The sequence below is a fragment of the Labeo rohita genome, unplaced genomic scaffold (genome assembly GCF_022985175.1).
Source record: "Labeo rohita strain BAU-BD-2019 unplaced genomic scaffold, IGBB_LRoh.1.0 scaffold_373, whole genome shotgun sequence".
Lineage (NCBI taxonomy): Eukaryota > Metazoa > Chordata > Actinopteri > Cypriniformes > Cyprinidae > Labeo > Labeo rohita.
In genome coordinates this window covers 1-20623 of record NW_026129291.1, presented here as the reverse complement: position 1 = coordinate 20623, position 20623 = coordinate 1, and the positions used below count along the sequence as shown (strand labels likewise).

Genomic DNA, 20623 nt, shown 5'->3' with positions numbered 1-20623 from the left:
GCGCCTCAGTGACGTCACACATAATAAACCCACGTGACTGACAAAGACCGATAGCTCAAACATTGTACCCTGAAGGTGGTGCCGTGTATTAGGATGATAATGCACCAATACACACAGCAAGACTGGTGACAAGAGTGATTTGATGAACATGAAAGTAAAGTTAAACATCTCCCATGGCCTGCACAGTCACCAGATCTGAATATTATTGAGCCACTTTGGGGTGTTTTGGAGGAGCGAGTCAGGAAATGTTTTCATACACCAACATCACATAGTGACCTGGCCACTGTTCTGCGAAAGGAATGGCTCAAAATCCTTCTGGCTACTGTCCAGGACTTGTATTTGTCATTCCCAAGATGAAATAATGCTGTATTGGCTGCAAAAGGAGGCCAAACGCCATACTAATTGTGGTCTAAACCCAGGTGTTTCAGTTTCACTGTCCAACCCCTGTATACCCCGCTAGAAATTTTACGTTCCCAGAACGTCCTCAGAACGTCCCCACTGGTGTCAAGGACGTCCCCATAACGTTCTGAAACGGTCACGATGTGGAGTTCTTTAAAGGTTTGGGGGACGTTATTTGGAAGACCTTTACAGAACATTCATGACATTCTTGGGACGTTTAGAGGACCATATTTATTTGGAAATGTGACGTTCCCAAAACGTTCCTAGAACGTCCACGCTGGTGTCAAGGACGTCACCTAGTAACGTTCCCAGGACGTTCCGAGACGGTCATGATGTGGAGTTTTTTAAAGGGTTAGGGGATGTTATTTAGAGGACATTCACAGAACATTCAGGACGTTAATGGTTCGGATCTATATTTTATAACTTGAGCCAATGAAAAATAAATAATTTGCACTAAACAATATTTCTATGAAAACTGTTTTATTAAACCTGGCATGAAAGTATATTTTTCTTGTTGAAGAAAGTCAATTAATTTAAATTCTAGTTTTGATGTAAATAAAAAGATATAGATTTAATCAAAACAAAATTTCCCATTTAAGAAATATGATTATAAATTATTTAGAATTACTGCAACTGACATCCAGTCACAGATGAAATCAACTGAAATAAAAGACATTAAATTTCTTAAGATCTCAGCAAAGGAGGATTAAACAACTCCACAAACAGTTTGACTTTATTTGTCATGCAGAAGTTCTTACTGAGAATTAACAGAGGTTTATTTTCACAGTTTTAGTGAATTACATTTGAAGGTTACCATTTTGGTGAATAGTGTTTGCTTTAGTTGGTCACTTGGTTGTTGACATTATACTACCGTTATATTTTTTTCTTTTGCTGCTGCAATTCTGTGTTGAGAAAGCACATTATAACAGCAGATCAACCTAAAAAAAAAAAAGTTGGCTGCTTGATGCTGGTTAAATCTTTACCCAGTGGCTTGAATCATTGATTGGTGCATTGTTTATTATAGTAGTTCATCGGTGTACTGATTGTGTGAGTATTTATTTTGTGTACAAAGAAGATTGACTTGTGGCACACATAGACATGAAGAATCAGTGTAAGAATCTCAACAATGGTGACAATCAACAAAATATTCAGATAAACAGATCTTTGAACATCACAAACCAAGCTACTAATAAGTTGCAACACAAATAGCAAAAATTAAAGCAAATAGTAAAAATAAAAGAAAATACTAAGACAATTCAGGTGCATAATTTATTCATGTTGTAATGCATTCTGGGAGCCATTATTGAGTTTTGATTGGAGTTCCCAGAATGCATTGCAGCATGAAGCTTTTTGTTTATTGTCACCATCATTGAGCTTCATATGCTGATTCTTGATGATTGTGTGTGGTTAAACAGAACAGACGTTCAAATTAAATCATTACTTTTATCAACTATATAAAGTTATTTTTACAATCAAATGCTCACAGGCTCAGGTTTTGGATGAGATCAGAGTGTCAGGCCAGTACATGACTACATTATTGTTAATAACCAGCCAACACCACCTGATCATGTTTTCTTTTGGCTTTTTTACCAAAACAAATGTGTTTTGCAAACACAGAATTACAGCAGCCAGAGAAAAACTAATATTATAAAGTCAAGGGTCAAGAGCCCAACTAAAGCACACACTGACCACATTAATGGTGACTTCAAACAAACCATTCAACATCTAAACCTCTGTTCTCAATAAAAACCTTTTTAGACCTGACAGAAATGAAGTCAAACTGGTTAGTAATGAGTGAAGCTGCTGATGCTGTTTGTGGAGTTGTTTAATCCTCCTCTGCTGAGATCTTGACAGATTTAATCTTTTATTTCAGTTGATTTTATCTAAGGCTGTGACTGGAAGTCAGTTGTAGTAATTATAAATTGTTTTAATAAATTATTTCTTAAATGGGAATTTTTGTTTTGATCAAAACTGAATTTAAATTAATTGACAAGAAAAATATACTTTCGTGCCAGGTTTTATAAAATAATTTTCATAGAAATTTTGTTTAGTGCAATTTATTTATTTTTCATTGGCTCAAGTTATAAAATATAGATGTGAACCATTACCCTAATTTTTTTTAATTGGATGAATGAAAACATTTTTTTTCAATCTATTTTTTTTCATTGGATAAATGAAAACATTTTTTCAGTGTGTTAACGTCCTAAATGTCCTCTTTGTAATGTTGTTATGTGACCAAAAAATAACCAAAATGGAACGTCCCCCTAAAGTCGTATAACGAACATTGAGTACCAGCACTTTCGTAACCAAAAGAGGATGTTTTAGGAACGTCTCCAATGTTCTGTAAAGGTTAGGGACATTTGTCACCTTTAGAGAACTTTTAGGGAACGTTGCGAGAACGTCTCCTCCTACATGGGTATACATACACACACACACACACACACACACACACAGGCATATGTGGTTTATGAGGCCACTGTGTTTTTTCAGTGGTTTATGGGGACCCACCTTTCCCATTATCCAATAAAGATAAAAGTTATGTCAAAAATTTTCATTTGGTCTACAGAAGACAAATCTCACTTCAAAAACTTAATTTCATTTTTATAACATACATATATTAAATATGTGACATTTTACAGGGTTATGGGGACAAAACCACATTGTGGTTTATGAGGACAATAGGGTTTATGAGGTCTCTATACATACAACACACAGATCGAGTTAATTGATGGTTTATGAGGACAATAGTGTTTATGAGGTCTCTATACATACAACACACAGATCGAGTTAATTGATGGTTTATGAGGACGAAATGGTTTATGAGGTCTCTATACATACAACACACAGATCGAGTTAATTGATGGTTTATGAGGACAATAGTGTTTATGAGGTCTCTATACATACAACACACAGATCGAGTTAATTGATGGTTTATGAGGACAATAGCGTTTATGAGGTCTCTATACATACAACACACAGATCGAGTTAAGTGTATATGGGAACACAAACTACAAAGTCATTATCGTATATACATATATGTACAAAATGGGAGATGGAGCAATTATATATCTGCAATCAATTCACTTCTGGACAATATGTCATTGCTCTACTTTGCCACTACCTGTTTGTGATTGCAAGTATGTACTGACATGTGCACATATACTGCAGAAAAAGTACAAACCAAGAGAGAAAATGTCTGGTTTTGCATTAGGAGATACAGACAGTAGCATAAATATTAGTGCTTCATTAACAAGTTATTTAATGGTTTCCTGGCCAGGAATTAGATTAATCAAGGACTAGGCCTCACATAAATTAGGACATTTAATATGTTTTAAATAAATATTTTGTACACTTCATATCATGGAAATGGTACTATTTGTGATCACAGGCTCCTGGCTCCTTTTGAGTTCATGTTGTTATTAAGTAAATGAACCTATCACTGGATAGTGCAAAATGATTCTCACAGATCTGAAATATACCAGCACAAAAATGGTCTATTACACAAATAATCTGTAATCTTTAAACTATTTTCTCTTATGTCACAATTCATACCCTAGTTAAAAAAAAAAAAAAAATAATATATTTAAAATACATTTATTTCATACTAAGTATAGTTAAAATCCATTAACATATTTACTGACAGATTTTTGAGACTTACTGATATAAAAAGTATTATTAAACTTTATTTGGTGTACTACTGCATAATGCATATTTCTTAAAATTAATTGTTTTAATTTCTCTTTTGGTGAGGACTGTATGATGTCTGAAAAATAAATGAGAAATATTTAAAGTGTACCTGAAGTATACTTGCAATAATTCCACTTTAGCACAATAAAATATACTAAGTATATCTTTAATTGCACTTCAGGACTACTTCCACAAAATTATAGTGCTTTAAGAACAAATTTAGTTGTTACAATTTAGCAGACTATAAGTATTCCAGTTTAGGATACTAAAATTACAATTGCAGGGCATTTTAATTTAATTCAATTCATAAGATATGTAATAACCCCCTGATCTCATGTGGTTTACTTTTGAAGGGTTCATCCCAAAATGAAAATTTTATCATTAATTACTCACCCTCATGTCGTTCCAAACCTGTAAGACCTTCGTTCATCTTCAGAACACAAATATTTTTGATGATATCAGAGAGGTATCTGCCCCTCCATAGACAGCAACACAACTGAAATTATTTAGGTCCAGAAACATAGTAAATACATCTGTCAAATAGTCCATGTGACATCAGTGGATCAACTTCAGTTTTGAGAAGTATTTATTTATATTTTATGTACAGTGGGTACGGAAAGTATTCAGACCCCCTTAAATTTTTCACTCTTTGTTATATTGCAGCCATTTGCTAAAATCATTTAAGTTCATTTTTTTCCTCAATGTACACACAGCACCCCATATTGACAGAAAAACACAGAATTGTTGACATTTTTGCAGATTTATTAAAAAAGAAAAACTGAAATATCACATGGTCCTAAGTATTCAGACCCTTTGCTGTGACACTCATATATTTAACTCAGGTGCTGTCCATTTCTTCTGATCATCCTTGAGATGGTTCTACACCTTCATTTGAGTCCAGCTGTGTTTGATTATACTGATTGGACTTGATTAGGAAAGCCACACACCTGTCTATATAAGACCTTACAGCTCACAGTGCATGTCAGAGCAAATGAGAATCATGAGGTCAAAGGAACTGCCTGAAGAGCTCAGAGACAGAATTGTGGCAAGGCACAGATCTGGCCAAGGTTACAAAAACATTTCTGCTGCACTTAAGCTTCCTAAGAGCACAGTGGCCTCCATAATCCTTAAATGGAAGACGTTTGGGACGACCAGAACCCTTCCTAGAGTTGGCCGTCCGGCCGAACTGAGCTATCGGGGGAGAAGGGCCTTGGTGAGAGAGGTAAAGAAGAACCCAAAGATCACTGTGGCTGAGCTCCAGAGATGCAGTCGGGAGATGGGAGAAAGTTGTAGAAAGCCAACCATCACTGCAGCCCTCCACCAGTCGGGGCTTTATGGCAGAGTGTCCCGACGGAAGCCTCTCCTCAGTGCAAGACACATGAAAGCCCACCTGAAGGACTCCAAGATGGTGAGAAATAAGATTCTCTGGTCTGATGAGACCAAGATAGAACTTTTTGGCCTTAATTCTAAGCGGTATGTGTGGAGAAAACCAGGCACTGCTCATCACCTGTCCAATACAGTCCCAACAGTGAAGCATGGTGGTGGCAGCATCATGCTGTGGGGGTGTTTTTCAGCTGCAGGGACAGGACGACTGGTTGCAATCGAGGGAAAGATGAATGCGGCCAAGTACAGGGATATCCTGGACGAAAACCTTCTCCAGAGCGCTCAGGACCTCAGACTGGGCTGAAGGTTTACCTTCCAACAAGACGATGACCCTAAGCACACAGCTAAAATAACGAAGGAGTGGCTTCACAACAACTCCGTGACTGTTCTTGAATGGCCCAGCCAGTACCCTGACTTAAGCCCAATTGAGCATCTCTGGAGAGACCTAAAAATGTCTGTTCACCAACGTTTACCATCCGACCTGACAGAACTGGAGAGGATCTGCAAGGAGGAATGGCAGAGGATCCCCAAATCCAGGTGTGAAAAACTTGTTGCATCTTTCCCAAAAAGACTCATGGCTGTATTAGATCAAAAGGGTGCTTCTACCAAATACTGAGCAAAGGGTCTGAATACTTAGGACCATGTGATATTTGTCTTTTTTAATAAATCTGCAAAAATGTCAACAATTCTGTGTTTTTCTGTCAATATGGGGTGCTGTGTGTACATTAATGAGGAAAAAAAAATTAACAAAATGATTTTAGCAAATGGCTGCAATATAACAAAGAGTGAAAAATTTAAGGGGGTCTGAATACTTTCCGTACCCACTGTATGTGTTGTTTTGTTTGTTTATTTATTTAATTTTTTTTTAAATATATGCATTTTTTGGGAAAACAGATGACCATAGACTGGCGAGGAACCATATATGGTAATTTCATTGACCTAGATTTGCTAAATATATATATTTTTTTAAGTCACAAAAGCTCAGTAATTCCCTCCAATAACACTCCAGGGTTGAAGTTATAAATTTCCATTTATTTCAATGAGTGAAAAATGAATTTAATTTCTGGGTAAAACACGATAAAGCAACTGTATTGCAATTGTATTACACAAACTGCTATATGTTATAATGATAACACTGTCAATTCATGAAAGATTTGTGAATATTCATAAAAAAATTTCTTTAAAAACAGCTTTTAAGAAGTACAATCAGTGAACACGTAAGAATTAGAAGAGTAAACGGTAACACTTTACAATAAGATGTCATTTGTTAACATTAAATACATAAGTTAACATGAACTAAGAATCAACAGCTGTATTTTTATTAACTAACGTTAATGTTAGTTAATAAAAATACAGCTGTTGATTCTTAGTTCATGTTAACTTATGTATTTAATGTTAACAAATGACATCTTATTGTAAAGTGTTACCGAGTAAACGAGTGAAATCAGTTAAAAGTTAGAGTCATTTTGCGCTTCAGGGTTACCCCTCTGTTACGGACAATACCTCTGATGTTTTGTAATGTTCTATTTTGTAGAACTGGCTCGCACTTCTTGCACAGCTCACACTCTCTTAAAGACGCCAGATGACCTTTGGCAATGTGTGGTTTGAAATGCTTCAATACTGCATTGACCTCTGCATTCGACCACGGTCACCTTGCACCTTTGTTTGGCTTCTGTTTACCACCAACTAAGAACAAACAAGACAATACAAATGTTTGTTAAAATCACTAACTAGTTTTTGGTATTGTGCCTTGCAGGACACCTCTAAATAGAGAGTATCCCAAATTGAATAACAAAGTGTCATGTTTCTTATCAAAAAGCCAATCTGCAGCTTTCGTTCTTTCTGCTTTGTCTTTTAATTGTTTAATGAAACGTCATTAAATCTGATCCATAATAGCACTAGAAATTGAGATTCAATTTTGTAAAATATAGGGGTGTAACGATTCAGGTACCGTGTATCGTACGATTCATGGTAATTTTCCAAATCAAAACAGACACTTTGTCAAAACCTGTTCCGCAACTTTATCAACCCCCCACCCCCAAACCTCTACCCCCTCCAGCTGGAGTCGGTTCAGTCTCTTTACTGTTGCTTAGTGTAAAATGGTAAAATTTTCTTCACTCTTCTCACTTCGCAATTAGGGCTGCTCGATTTTGACAAAAATCATAATCATGATTATTTTGGTCAATATTGTAATCACGATTATTTAACGATTATGACAGGGTCCAAAACTTTATATTAGTGATTAATTTAAAGATAGCAATACAGCAGAAAAAAAAAGATACAAATTAAACCCAGTGCTTTAAAAAAAATACTGAATACTTTTATGCAAGTCTAAAGTAGTCTAACAATACTACAGAAATTGAATGTAATTATTTGAATGTAAAATAAAACGGTGTCTTTACTGTAATTGTTAAACATGCTTTGTTTCTGATTAAAACTACAAACGTCATTCATTCAAGAGCAGCGAGTGATTTTTCTCTTTGTATTTTTACGTTTTATTCATATTAGGCACAGAGACGGCAGAAGGAATATTATGTGTTGCCGCTTTAACCACACGGGTCCAATATACTGTTGCACACGTATTTTCATTCTCAACTGTTTATAATCATTTAAGACATAACTGACTAGCGTTTACACGAACAATCACCAAGCGCCTCATTTTGAAATATTTTTGCATGTATTTGAGCGTTTAGAGCGGAATGGGGCGCAATAATCGTTTCATCTCGATTACTGCATTTTCATGATCGTTTGAAGCAGAAATCGAAATTGAAACTGAATTTCGATTAATTGCACAGCCCTATTCGCAATAATAATAATAATAATAATAATAATAATAATAACAGTGTCATCATGCAGATCATTTTGTGTGTTTATTATAGTGTTCAAATGCTAATCATATATTATTATAATAAATCTATATTTTTTTCATAATGAACTGAACATCCATCCAGTGAGCACACTGGATGGCAAATGAATGATAGCCCCGTTTATTTTTCAAACTCATATAAAAATATATATTTTTGCTGTAGGCCTAGTAATAACCATGCATTTTTTTTTTTTTTTTTACAAAAGCACAGCTTTTTCTTGATATTGTGAGTGGACACAAAAATAAGAGTAGACCATTACATTTCCAAATGAAGTATTAGTCTTATCTATGAGCAAAAAATTATGAAATAAATGTAGTGTTGACATGAAAAAAATAGCCTATAGACAGCGTCTGTGTTTGTGGTGATGCTTGCGTCAAAGCACCGTTTCTCTGTAGACTAGTTCAAAAGCGCATTAAATCATATTCATATTATTGTATCTAAAATTGTATATGGTAAGAAAAAGAGAGTTACCTCTCAAACATACAGTGGGTACGGAAAGTATTCAAAAAAATTATTCTAAAAAATTCAAAAAATTAACTTAAATTATTTTAGCAAATGGCTGCAATATAATAAAGAGTGAAAAATTTAAGGGGGTCTGAATACTTTCCGTACCCACTGTACATATCTTAATTTGATGTTTTTATAATAAGTTGAAAGTTTAAATTTATTAGGCCTAATTTTGTTCTGAAGAGAAAGTTGTCTAGTTAGTAATGCTTATAGGCCTATAACTGCGTGCAGCGCCGGCAGGATCATCTGATTTTTTTTCCTCTTATAAAAGTGGAAACAGCTTACAATACTGGTTCAAGAATAAAACATTATTTGAAACTATTTTAAATATTTTATTTGTGTACATTCACAATAAAAACAGTTTTGTTTTTTTTTTGTAAATAAAGGAAACAAATTGGAGGCCACTTTCTCAAGAGTGCATCACAAAAATTTACTGAAATTCTGCATATAGGCTACTACTTGGTGCAGTTTTTTTTCCCTTCATTTTGTTAATTTATTATTTCGTTAGAAAAATATATTTGGCATATGGGCCTATTCATTTATTTTAGGCTATATATAGCTAGGTTTTTCTCTGTTCACACAAGCTCTGCGCGTGATGTGATGTGAATCCTCACAGTCTGATGCTGCTTTTTGCTTGTATAAAATTAATCCCTGGAAATGAATTTAGGCATTTTTAATGGGTTACAGCCACATATCAATTTGAATGTAGTTTCATTGTAATTTAACAATCTTTGTCGGTTAATAGCTAATGGCTTAACGACCGTCGGTTGTAGGTTATGAGAAATAAAATAACCAAAATAAACATTCAAATTTATATTAATAATACAATCTAATAAAAGTTCATCAGAAAAAAAATATTAATAGCCTGCCTGATAATGAATTATCTAAATAGTCTAGCAAAGTATGAAAACTCAAACTTGTTAAAATATTTTTATGTAGGCCTATAGCCTACAGATTGTTTTTCTCCAACTGATGAAGAACAGGCTATTAGCATTTAATTTGCGCAATAGGTGAAATTATGTATGAAAACAGCTCAAGAGCAAAATTTTTTTGTGATAGACCTACACTAAAACTTACAGGGGTTGGACAGTGAAACTGAAACACCTGGGTTTAGACCACAATTAGTATGGCGTTTGGCCTCCTTTTGCAGCCAATACAGCATTATTTCATCTTGGGAATGACAAATACAAGTCCTGCACAGTAGCCAGAAGGATTTTGAGCCATTCCTTTCGCAGAACAGTGGCCAGGTCACTATGTGATGTTGGTGTATGAAAACATTTCCTGACTCGCTCCTCCAAAACACCCCAAAGTGGCTCAATAATATTCAGATCTGGTGACTGTGCAGGCCATGGGAGATGTTTAACTTTACTTTCATGTTCATCAAATCACTCTTGTCACCAGTCTTGCTGTGTGTATTGGTGCATTATCGTCCTAATACACGGCACCACCTTCAGGGTACAATGTTTGAGCTATTGGGTGCACAAAGTCAACCTTCACACTCTGCTCTTATTGGTGGAATGTGCGATCAGTAAAGACTGGCCACCAGGCTGCATAAATATAGCCATGAAACCTCCAACACTATATTGGCCAGTGTTTCAGTTTCATTGTCCAACCCCTGTATGTGACAACTCGTTTTTTTCACGCACAACATTTTATTTCAGTTTTGAAATTAACTTTCTAAAATGTTATTTCAATTATTTTTCTAATAATTTTTAAATGTGTTATATTATAATGTTATTGTTGTTTTATTTGGTTATGTTATCTCTATTTAACAAAACAAAATTGTAGTCAGTTTGGAAACCTTGCGCCACCTGGCGGTAGTTTCGTGAACGACTTTAACACGCGACTGAATTAAAGTTAACTCCGTGGCCCTGCAGCGGCGGTAGTAGGCGTTTTGGTTGGCCACCTACTGTACAACCATAGATATGTAGATTCCCTATTATTTAAAATCGCGGACGCATCTGCATGCTTGGAACGATCGAATGAGGAATCTACCAACACATATCTATGGGTTCAACAACGCGCATGATGTTGTTGTTTACACGGTCATCAAGGATACGCAGAGAGAATGTGGGCAGCCACGCCATCGTTTTTCAAAGTCTCCATTTTCCTTCGTTTACACTGAAACACAACTGCAGCGTTTTCAAAAGTCTCAATTTTCGAAGTTGGAAAACGACAGAGTAGTGTAAACGATAGGCGTAAACGTTTTAAAACTAAAATCCACTAGTGTAAACGGGGCCCAAGTCGGATTCCATTAAGTTGGCTTTCTCATGCCTACTTAATAACATGCCTTTTAAGTTTCATAGTAACCTGACCATGATTATGAGCCCTAATGCTAGAAAATATTCCCATTACTTGCTCTGTGCTCCCCTTAATGTGGAAATAGTATGCCGTCACAATTCTTACCTTTAAGCCAGAAAGCCAAACATGGTTTAATCATTTCTAAATATATGTAATATGTTGTTCATTTGCCATATATGTATTTGTTACCATAACACCTGTCAACATGAAAAAGTCCCATATGAATTTTAATACTAACCTTTACATTTCAGCCCCCACCACTTCAGCGGGGAAAATGGTCCATCACAAACTGAGCATTTTTTTAAAGATGACATCTCCTCTTTGACAAGCTGATGTGTCTTACAACCTAAACGAAACACAATTTCTGAAATTAATAATTTAATTTGTGTTCATTATGCAAATGTACTATTACATTTCAGTAATCTGTAAATGTTTAGACAAATCAGTTGTGCATAGGTTGAGTGTAGGTAGAAGTTCCAATACCAATATTTTGAATTCAATACCATTAAAGTTGTTCGGCATTGTGATGTTTAGCATATTTTCTTAGCATGTGAAATGCAGTAATTGATCATCACTAAAGTTTATTAGCTGGCAGTGAGTTAACTTTTGCATATGAAATATTGATTGATTTAAAGCAAAGACAGTTAAAACATACCATGAAAATACAATTTGTTTTATTTAATTGTAAATAAAATCGTTATTAATTAGGCACCTTAATATTTAAATTTATAAGTAATATTGAACGGCTCAACAGAGTATTCCAGAGTGCCATGTAATACAATGTGATAAACCATCTTACCCTGACAGGCACTTGCTGGCTTCTTCACTTGCTTCTGGGAACCAGGTATTATTTCCTGCAGAAGAATGAAACCTTCATTAAACAGAACAATATACTGATAACTGACAGACATATTCTGAGTTATACTACCTGAATCAAAATCACACACAATCAAAACACAGAATGAAACCATAGCCAAAAACACCAACAGAAACAAAACACAGAACAAACTTATAACAACGTAATGTTTAATAGATTAAATGAGATAAATAACATTAGGCTATTTAGTTTGTTTAATAAAACAACAAGGTATAGATCTATTCTATTTATATTTAAAAAAAACAAAAAAAAAAAAAAACTTTAAATGACTTTTATTGTGATTGGCACTATAGAAAAAAATGCAATGAAATAAAATTAACTTAAGAGCCGCCCCCCTAATATAATGGCAGGCCAAACACAGGATTACATCAATTTCATATCATAAAAGTAGATGCAAGTGAATTTAACTGCTCTGCGAGGTTTAGGACAAACAAAGACAAAGCGCACATGAAAGTCTGTCAGTACGTAAGCTTCATGCATCTAATAAGTACTGCATTACAAACTGGAGAAATTAAAGCATATAGCTAATACTAAAATAACAGCGAGCAGAAGTTAAGAAATACACACGCGTCTCACAGCGCTTATTCTGTGCAATGAAGCCTGCCACATGTGTCTCTCTCACACACACACACACGTGTGCCATATGCAGATTTTGAAATAGAGAGTGCATTTTAATACTCGCATAACAAGCACGTATGTGAATGATGTCATGGGTTATAATCGATTATGATCTATTCGATTATCGATGCAGTCCATGTCCGCATCGCAACGCATCGATTCAACGATTAATTTTGGACACCCCTAATTGTAAGAATAAATCATAACTTTAACCCTAACACAAAAAAATTATATATATATAAAAAAAAAAAAAAAAAAACATTTCATAGGAACCGAAACATGGTCATTTGGTCACATGACCTTATAACCCATGACTATAACTAGGGGTGGGCGATATGGCAAAAATATCATATCACGATTTTTTTCAGAAATATCACGATTCACGATTTTATCACGATTCTTTGTCATGTTGGTTTTACTATTTTGCAAATTGTCTGAGCAGTACAGCCAAACTAATTTCCCTATTTTAAAAACAAGGACTTTCAAGGTAACAAAGTATAAAATAAAAAAGAATAGCACATATTTAGGCCAAAGTGAGCGAAGATAAAAATCTTTGTCATTATTTTATCTTTGTTATTAAAAGATAAAAACAAAGAATACAAACAGTGCTTCATTTTTCAGGTAGCAGTAGCATTCAAGAAAATGAATTAAATATAAAAAGTGAAACACTATATATATATACACATCAATTGTACACTGATTCTTATTAAAGCAACTGTATTAAAGGCTTTCATTCAAGAGCAGTGAGTGATTTTTCTCTTTGTGTTTTGTTTTAATAACAATTATAAGAATAGTTTACCCAAAAATAAAAATTCTGTCATCTGTCTGTCAATTCTGTCATAGTGTTTTATTTTAATACCATCATTTATTCACTATCAGGTTGTTTTAACCCTGAATGAGTTTCTTTTTTCTGTTGAACGTTGTCTATTTGATCATTTCTATTATTAAAATCAATGGGGACCAGCTACTGTTTGGTTATCCACATTCTTCAAAATATCTTATTTTGTGTTTAGCACAAGAAAGAAAGTAATACAGGTTTGGGACAACATGTAAGTGAGTAAATAATGACAGAATTATATTTTTGGTGTGAACTATCCCTTTGATGACAAGCGGCAGCATGTTTAGTACTGCCCCTTTAAGCGCTTAACATATAATACAGGCAGGCATCCGTTTTTTTTCTTCTCTCAATTCAACTGTTTACTTTCACTTTAGACATAAGCTTCTAGAAACTGTTTTTATATGTAAACTTTGTGTGTTTTGACAATATAGTAGCTTAATCAGACGTGATACATAACTTAGTTCAGTAATTAGGCGCTATGTAACAGTATTTTAATGTGTGCTGTTTCAGGTGTACGCGCAGTGGAAAAGCGCATGTCGGAACACCTCACGAATGAAATGTTTAACCGGCAAGACTTTAAAGCAAATAATGTACTTTTGTGAATGTGAATAAGAGCAGTGTCCCGTTAGTGTAACTACCGCTGAGTTAACACTGAAATAAATGTATGTCGCGTTGTACAGTATATTGAGACGGAGGCGCCAGAACTGCAGCTGATAGAATACGATACTACGATATTTTTCAAAAAGCAGATCGTGGACACATTTTTATCGTCCACGATCAAAAATCGTCATATTGTACACCCCTAACTATAACACACACAATAAACAAATACAAGACTATTTAAAACACAGATCACTGTTGAATCACATACAGTTACTATACTGAGTCCTCATACTAAATCATGACCTCAAACACAATAAACAAATACAAGACTATTTAAAACACAGATCACTGTTGAATCACATACAGTTACTATACTGAGTCCTCATATACCAAATCATGACCTCAAAACCCATGACTATAACACACACAATAAACAAACACAAGACTAATTAAAACACAGATCACTGTTGAATCACATACAGTTACTATACTGAGTCCTCATATACCAAATCATGACCTCAAAACCCATGACTATAACACACACAATAAACAAACACAAGACTATTTAAAGTGCATATTCCAGGTTAGCGACTCCAATGAGTTGATGTATAGAACAATAATGTAGGAACTACATTTTCTTGAAACTATACTTTAAAACACAATATTAAGGCTTCTGGAGTCATTTTTGTGAGAGAATTTTAGTTCCGCATCTGGGGGGAGTGACGTAACGAGAAGGAGTGTGGTCAATGTAAACAATAGAAAAACAATGGATCGCAATGATCGTTCGGACGCGGAGGAAATTTTAAATGTTTATTTGCACTCGTATGACGGACCACACATACAATTATGAGTCTGCTGTGTGTCCAAGAGAGCAGGGACAGGCCAGGATTAGACAGAACAACGGTCAGATGACACGAATTGAGTTGTGGTGTGAGGAGAACAGGGAACATGTTTTGGTGAGAGACCAGTGTTAGCTTAGATATAACGTTACACACGTTAGCAAACGATATGTAATCAGGCTAAAGCAAAGCTAATATTGGTCATTTACGAGTATTGATACTACTTACCAGTAACAGAAACTAATAATTGTTAATCAAGCGCGTCAAACTCGTTAATATCCAACACTAACGTTACGTGATAAAGCGGTTTGTCGTCAAAGCAGGAAAGAGAGAGAGGGAGATAAACACGTTTGTGTTTCATTATATTCTTGTGTGGGAAACCCTTACCTTCATGTGTTGTGTCAGTCATGAGTAGACAGTTTACAGAGGAAGAGTGACTTTATAAAGGTTTTGAATGGCCCCATTTTGGTGACAATCAATAAACAATAATCACAAATTTTCTTACTGTATAAAAACTTGTTTATGAAATTTACATCACATATATATCAAGCAGATCTGCATTTATGGTTAATTCAATTCAGTTTTATTTATACAGCACTAAATCAAACTCAAAACACAACATTGCAACTGTTTATATTATATATGTATATATATATATATATATATATATATATATATATATATATATATATATAAATAAAACAAATGTAGATGTACCAAACATATATTACTGAAACAAAAATATACCATCTGACCCATTTAAAAACATTCAACAATCTTTCAGTGTGGGTATCACACTAATGTGTTGTTAACATGTTAAATTGTGAATGCTGTGCTAGATACACGCCAACAGCTTCATTTTGTTGATCCTCTGGAGGGATCTGGAACGGGGAGCAGGTGTAGTGGAAGACAAGAAAGTGCTGCAGTCTTGTAGAGCCTTTGGTGACCTGCAGTATTCCACTATCATTCATTGCTGACCATGCTTTTCCACTTGGCCTCCATCACATCTGCACCTCCAATAGGAGTGAAAGCTGCAGTCCAGTAGAGGTGGTTAATAACTGGATCCACTGCTTCAGATCTTCACACACCGTCTTGCAAATGTCTCCCAAAGCCTTATAAACACACCACATGACAATAAATTACCAATTAGTTGTGCAAAGAATGTCACTAAGCTGTAACTACACCTGATGGTTACAATAATAACAAACTGAGGTTAACTTACCAGATTTGCCTTCTCAAATGGTAACATTTTTACACGGTTTTATTATATTGCTAATGCTTACAAGCTAGCAGCGGTGCTTTACAACAACTTATACACATCTCGTTGCATCTCACCATTAAATAATTATGTTCACTGATTTGGTAGTTAATACATGTTATAAAAATACTAGTACTACTAATAAAAAAAAAAAAACAAGACTTACGGTGCACAGTTCACGTTTTCGTCGAGCTGCATCTCCGACGGATCCGGACGAACCGCAGGCTGACAGCGGACCTGATGAAGGCGCTGTGTGCACCGAAGGAACCGCACCAGCTCTGAGCTGCTTCGGCATCCCATGTTGAATTCCATCATATCGGTAGGACAATAATCCTCCGGTGTAAATTGAACGCTACACACCGCCGTGTTTTTCTAAGCAAATGCATTAGTAAAGGCCCGTCTCTTCAGCTGCACAAACGCACGCAGGCACGGAAGATAGCGCCGTCCTTTTTCTTGTTAGAAAACCTGTGGACTCGATGTCCTGACAGGTTGGAGTTTGGGCAACCTCCAAAAACACAATAATTTACCATGACGCTAATCAATTAAAATAAAGAAATTGCAATATGCACTTTAAAACACAGATCACTGTTGAATCACATACAGTTACTATACTGAGTCCTCATATACCAAATCATGACCTCATAACCCATGACTATAACACACACAATAAACAAACAAGACTATTTAAAACACAGATCATTGTTGAATCACATACAGTTACTATACTGAGTCCTCATATACCAACTCATGACCTCATAACCCATGACTATAACACACACAATAAACAAACACAAGACTAATTAAAACACAGATCACTGTTGAATCACATACAGTTACTATACTGAGTCCTCATATACCAAATCATGACCTCATAACCCATGACTATAACACACACAATAAACAAACACAAGACTAATCACTATTAAAACACAGATCAGTTGTTGAATCACCTCAGTTACTATACTGAGTCCTCATATACCAACATCATGACCTCAAATAACCCATGACTATAACACACACAATAAACAAACACAAGACTATTTAAAACACAGATCACTGTTGAATCACATACAGTTACTATACTGAGTCCTCATATACCAAATCATGACCTCATAACCCATGACTATAACACACACAATAAACAAACACAAGACTAATTAAAACACAGATCACTGTTGAATCACATACAGTTACTATACTGAGTCCTCATATACCAAATCATGACCTCATAACCCATGACTATAACACACACAATAAACAAACACAAGACTAATTAAAACACAGATCACTGTTGAATCACATACAGTTACTATACTGAGTCCTCATCACACAGATACTGTTGAATCAGTTACTATACTGAGTCCTCATATACCAAATCATGACCTCATAACCCATGACTATAACACACACAATAAACAAACACAAGACTAATTAAAACACAGTTCACTGTTGGATCACATACAGTTACTATACTGAGTCCTCATATACCAAATCATGACCTCATAACCCATGACTAAAACACACACACAATAAATAGAGTTGGGGCACTCGGACTCGCACTCAGACTCGAGTCCAGTCTCGAGTACAGTTTTTAAAAGACTCGGACTTGTCACGGACTCGGATGCATTTTTACTCTGACTCGACTCTGACTCAAACCTTTCGGACTCTGAAAATGTTCCGAGTCCAACTGAGTCCAGGGAGTGTTTAAGGAAATGTCACTGACTCGATGCATTATCACAATATTAAGTATTTGCTTGTGTTTTCAAGTCTTGTCCAGTATTTGAAAGTGGTGGGTTTATGTAAGCACTCACTGAATGTGTTCACTTAAAGCAAAACCACCGTAAACCTGCTGCCGCCGACTACATTATATATATGATAGTAAATCAAACAACAAAAGAAAAAGAGAAAGTCACTCTTGACTAAATCACTTTAGTAACTTTACTGACTAATACGATCATTTATATTTAATGCAAACAGTGAAGATTGTGCAGTACTTTACTTTTAAATTAATTAACGTTAATTAAATGCAGGGATGAAATTGGGCTTGCGCAGCCATACATCAGTGGACTTTCCTCTTAAATTTATATTTTTAAACATTTAACGTATTCTTACCAATTCGAACAATGATGCGTTGCGGGTATTTTATAGGAATGTATTTCTGTATATTTTCTTTTAAGGGCATAGGGCATTACTGTCTGGTATAAGCGTTTGGAAAAGGTGAAGGGAATGACTGATCAGAGCCATAGAGAAACAGAGTTGTGACCACTGATCTATAATAGAGAACTGGATTGCTCATGACGTCATAGAAGTGAAGCCACTGCGCCGCCATATTGCTATTCCCTAGTACTGGCAAACATTCTATTGAATGAATAGGAAATTACACGATTTTAATGAGAAAACATCACATAACAAGTCAGCGTTGACAAAATGCTCATTCTGAAATCTGAATAAACATTTATGCTATGTGATTTGCCTTACAGTTAATCACTGTTTATGCTGTTTTGTTATAGTGTTTTTATTTGTACAGGCTAAATGCATGTTTCAACAATTATTTCGTTAACATCATTTTGAAGCAGGTAATGATTTAAACGTTTGTTAATTCAGCCTACATACCATTCATGTTGAGATAAATGTTAATAAACGTTAATAATACAAAAAAGTAAAATATAACATTCTGAATATAGAAATATCAAATGATTTAAATAAAAGATAAAATGAAAATTTAAAAATGAAACTAAAACTGTCAGCAGATGGCGGTCACTGGTTTTATCATTGAATCATTCATTCAGGAAGCAAGCGACTCTCTTTACGAATGTGTAATTGAATCAGTGACTCAGATTTGTTTAAAAACGCACGTTCATTCATAAAACACAGCTGTGTTTGAATAGAGATGTGGCTCAGCTGTGACTTTGTTTCCGACTATTTTCATTGGCGAAATTGGGCAGAATCAGGTAGAGTTATAGTCAGATAATGTAAGGCACTTAATATAACAGAATTTGCGCGATCTTTAGTTTGAAATTAATGTTGCTCAGTTAGGGACATTAAAATATACACATAATAACTTGGAGAAATAATGCTGACTAATTACATATGGTACGGATTTAAATGCATCGAGCTTTCAAAGATTTTAATTTCAATACAACAGAGCAATATAGTAACAGAGGCTTGTGTTGTATTATTTATTGTATATTCAAATAAATTTCAGATACCAATACCAGATATACGTTCATGTTTAATATGTCCTGCATATTTCCTTAGGTAAAGAAATATATTTTGTGTTGGATCAGTTAACTGTGTCGGCAAGTGCGCAGCTGACACACCCACCTGAACGATTTCAAAACATCCTTATCCTGCCCGAAAAGATGAGAAACATCGCAGATAACATTTTAAGTAAAAATTAATTTACATACACATATTATAAAAACTAGTCCTGTTTGACTGATACGCTTAAAATCGGGTGATTTTAGGCCAGCGGTTTGGCTGTGAGTCAATGGTGCTCTCTGCAGGTAGGGAATAGTAAGATGGCAGATCGAACACTTCCGGTGGCTTCACTGCCTGACGGCAGTTTAGAACACAATGAGTGATCCAGTCATTAGATCAGTGTTTGTGAGCGTTTGAGCGTTTGATCATGTCCAAATACACATTCAAATGTATTTAACCTTAAATATTACACTAACTAATATAAATACTATATTAGAAAATGTTATCTTTTAAATGTTCAGGATCATTATTGCACATATTTAGTAAACTCCTCAAAATATTAACTAAATAGAACTGAACTATATATTACAATTATTTAATTGAGTAAAAGTTACACTTAAGGTGTTTGGTCACATTTGACTGTCAAAGAATATGAGAACATATTAATTATGTCTCTTTATCATTTCCCAATATAAAATGCGATTGTAAAGCGTATTCAGACTAGTTATCAATACACAATCAATGCACATTGTGTTAATAATTACTCGAAATTGCTGCAAATATAGTAAAACTGCTGTCTATCCTACGTAAACCCATTCAAACACATTGACAGCGCGGAGTTGTTTGGAACTATTTAGAGCTCCATGAACCACGTGACCACGCGGTGGTGAGATCAAAGCATGTCGCAACTCTGTTTCTCTATGGCTCTGTGACTGATCAAATGTTACCTTGACAACGCTACGCGTGCGTGCAGCATTCAGCACTCATGCAGCCAAAGTTGTTGCAAATAAATACTTCTTTTGATATTTGTGCGTTATTTACTATTTTAACTTTTTAGACTAAACTTGCTTGAACTTGCTTACACGTCTTACACTACACTTAAATCATATTTCTATCACTGACAAAAATATTTTTTTGTTAGGCTACTGTACATTAAAATAAAGGGAATTTTGTATGTGAAGTCAAAATCAACCCCACCTTTGCTTTAAAATGCATCACAAGATCTCCTAAAGGAATATCACATGA

At 35.0% G+C, this 20623-nt stretch overlaps 1 long non-coding RNA gene across 1 annotated transcript; it reads right to left on the bottom strand.

Annotated features, from left to right (window-relative positions):
- Window positions 1–6890: 6890 nt before the first annotated feature.
- Window positions 6891–12000, bottom strand: LOC127160519 (uncharacterized). Its single transcript, XR_007826765.1, has 3 exons — window positions 11944–12000; window positions 11383–11490; window positions 6891–7155 (listed from the first exon to the last, which is right to left on the bottom strand). It is a non-coding gene; the product is annotated as an uncharacterized LOC127160519 (long non-coding RNA).
- Window positions 12001–20623: the final 8623 nt, after the last annotated feature.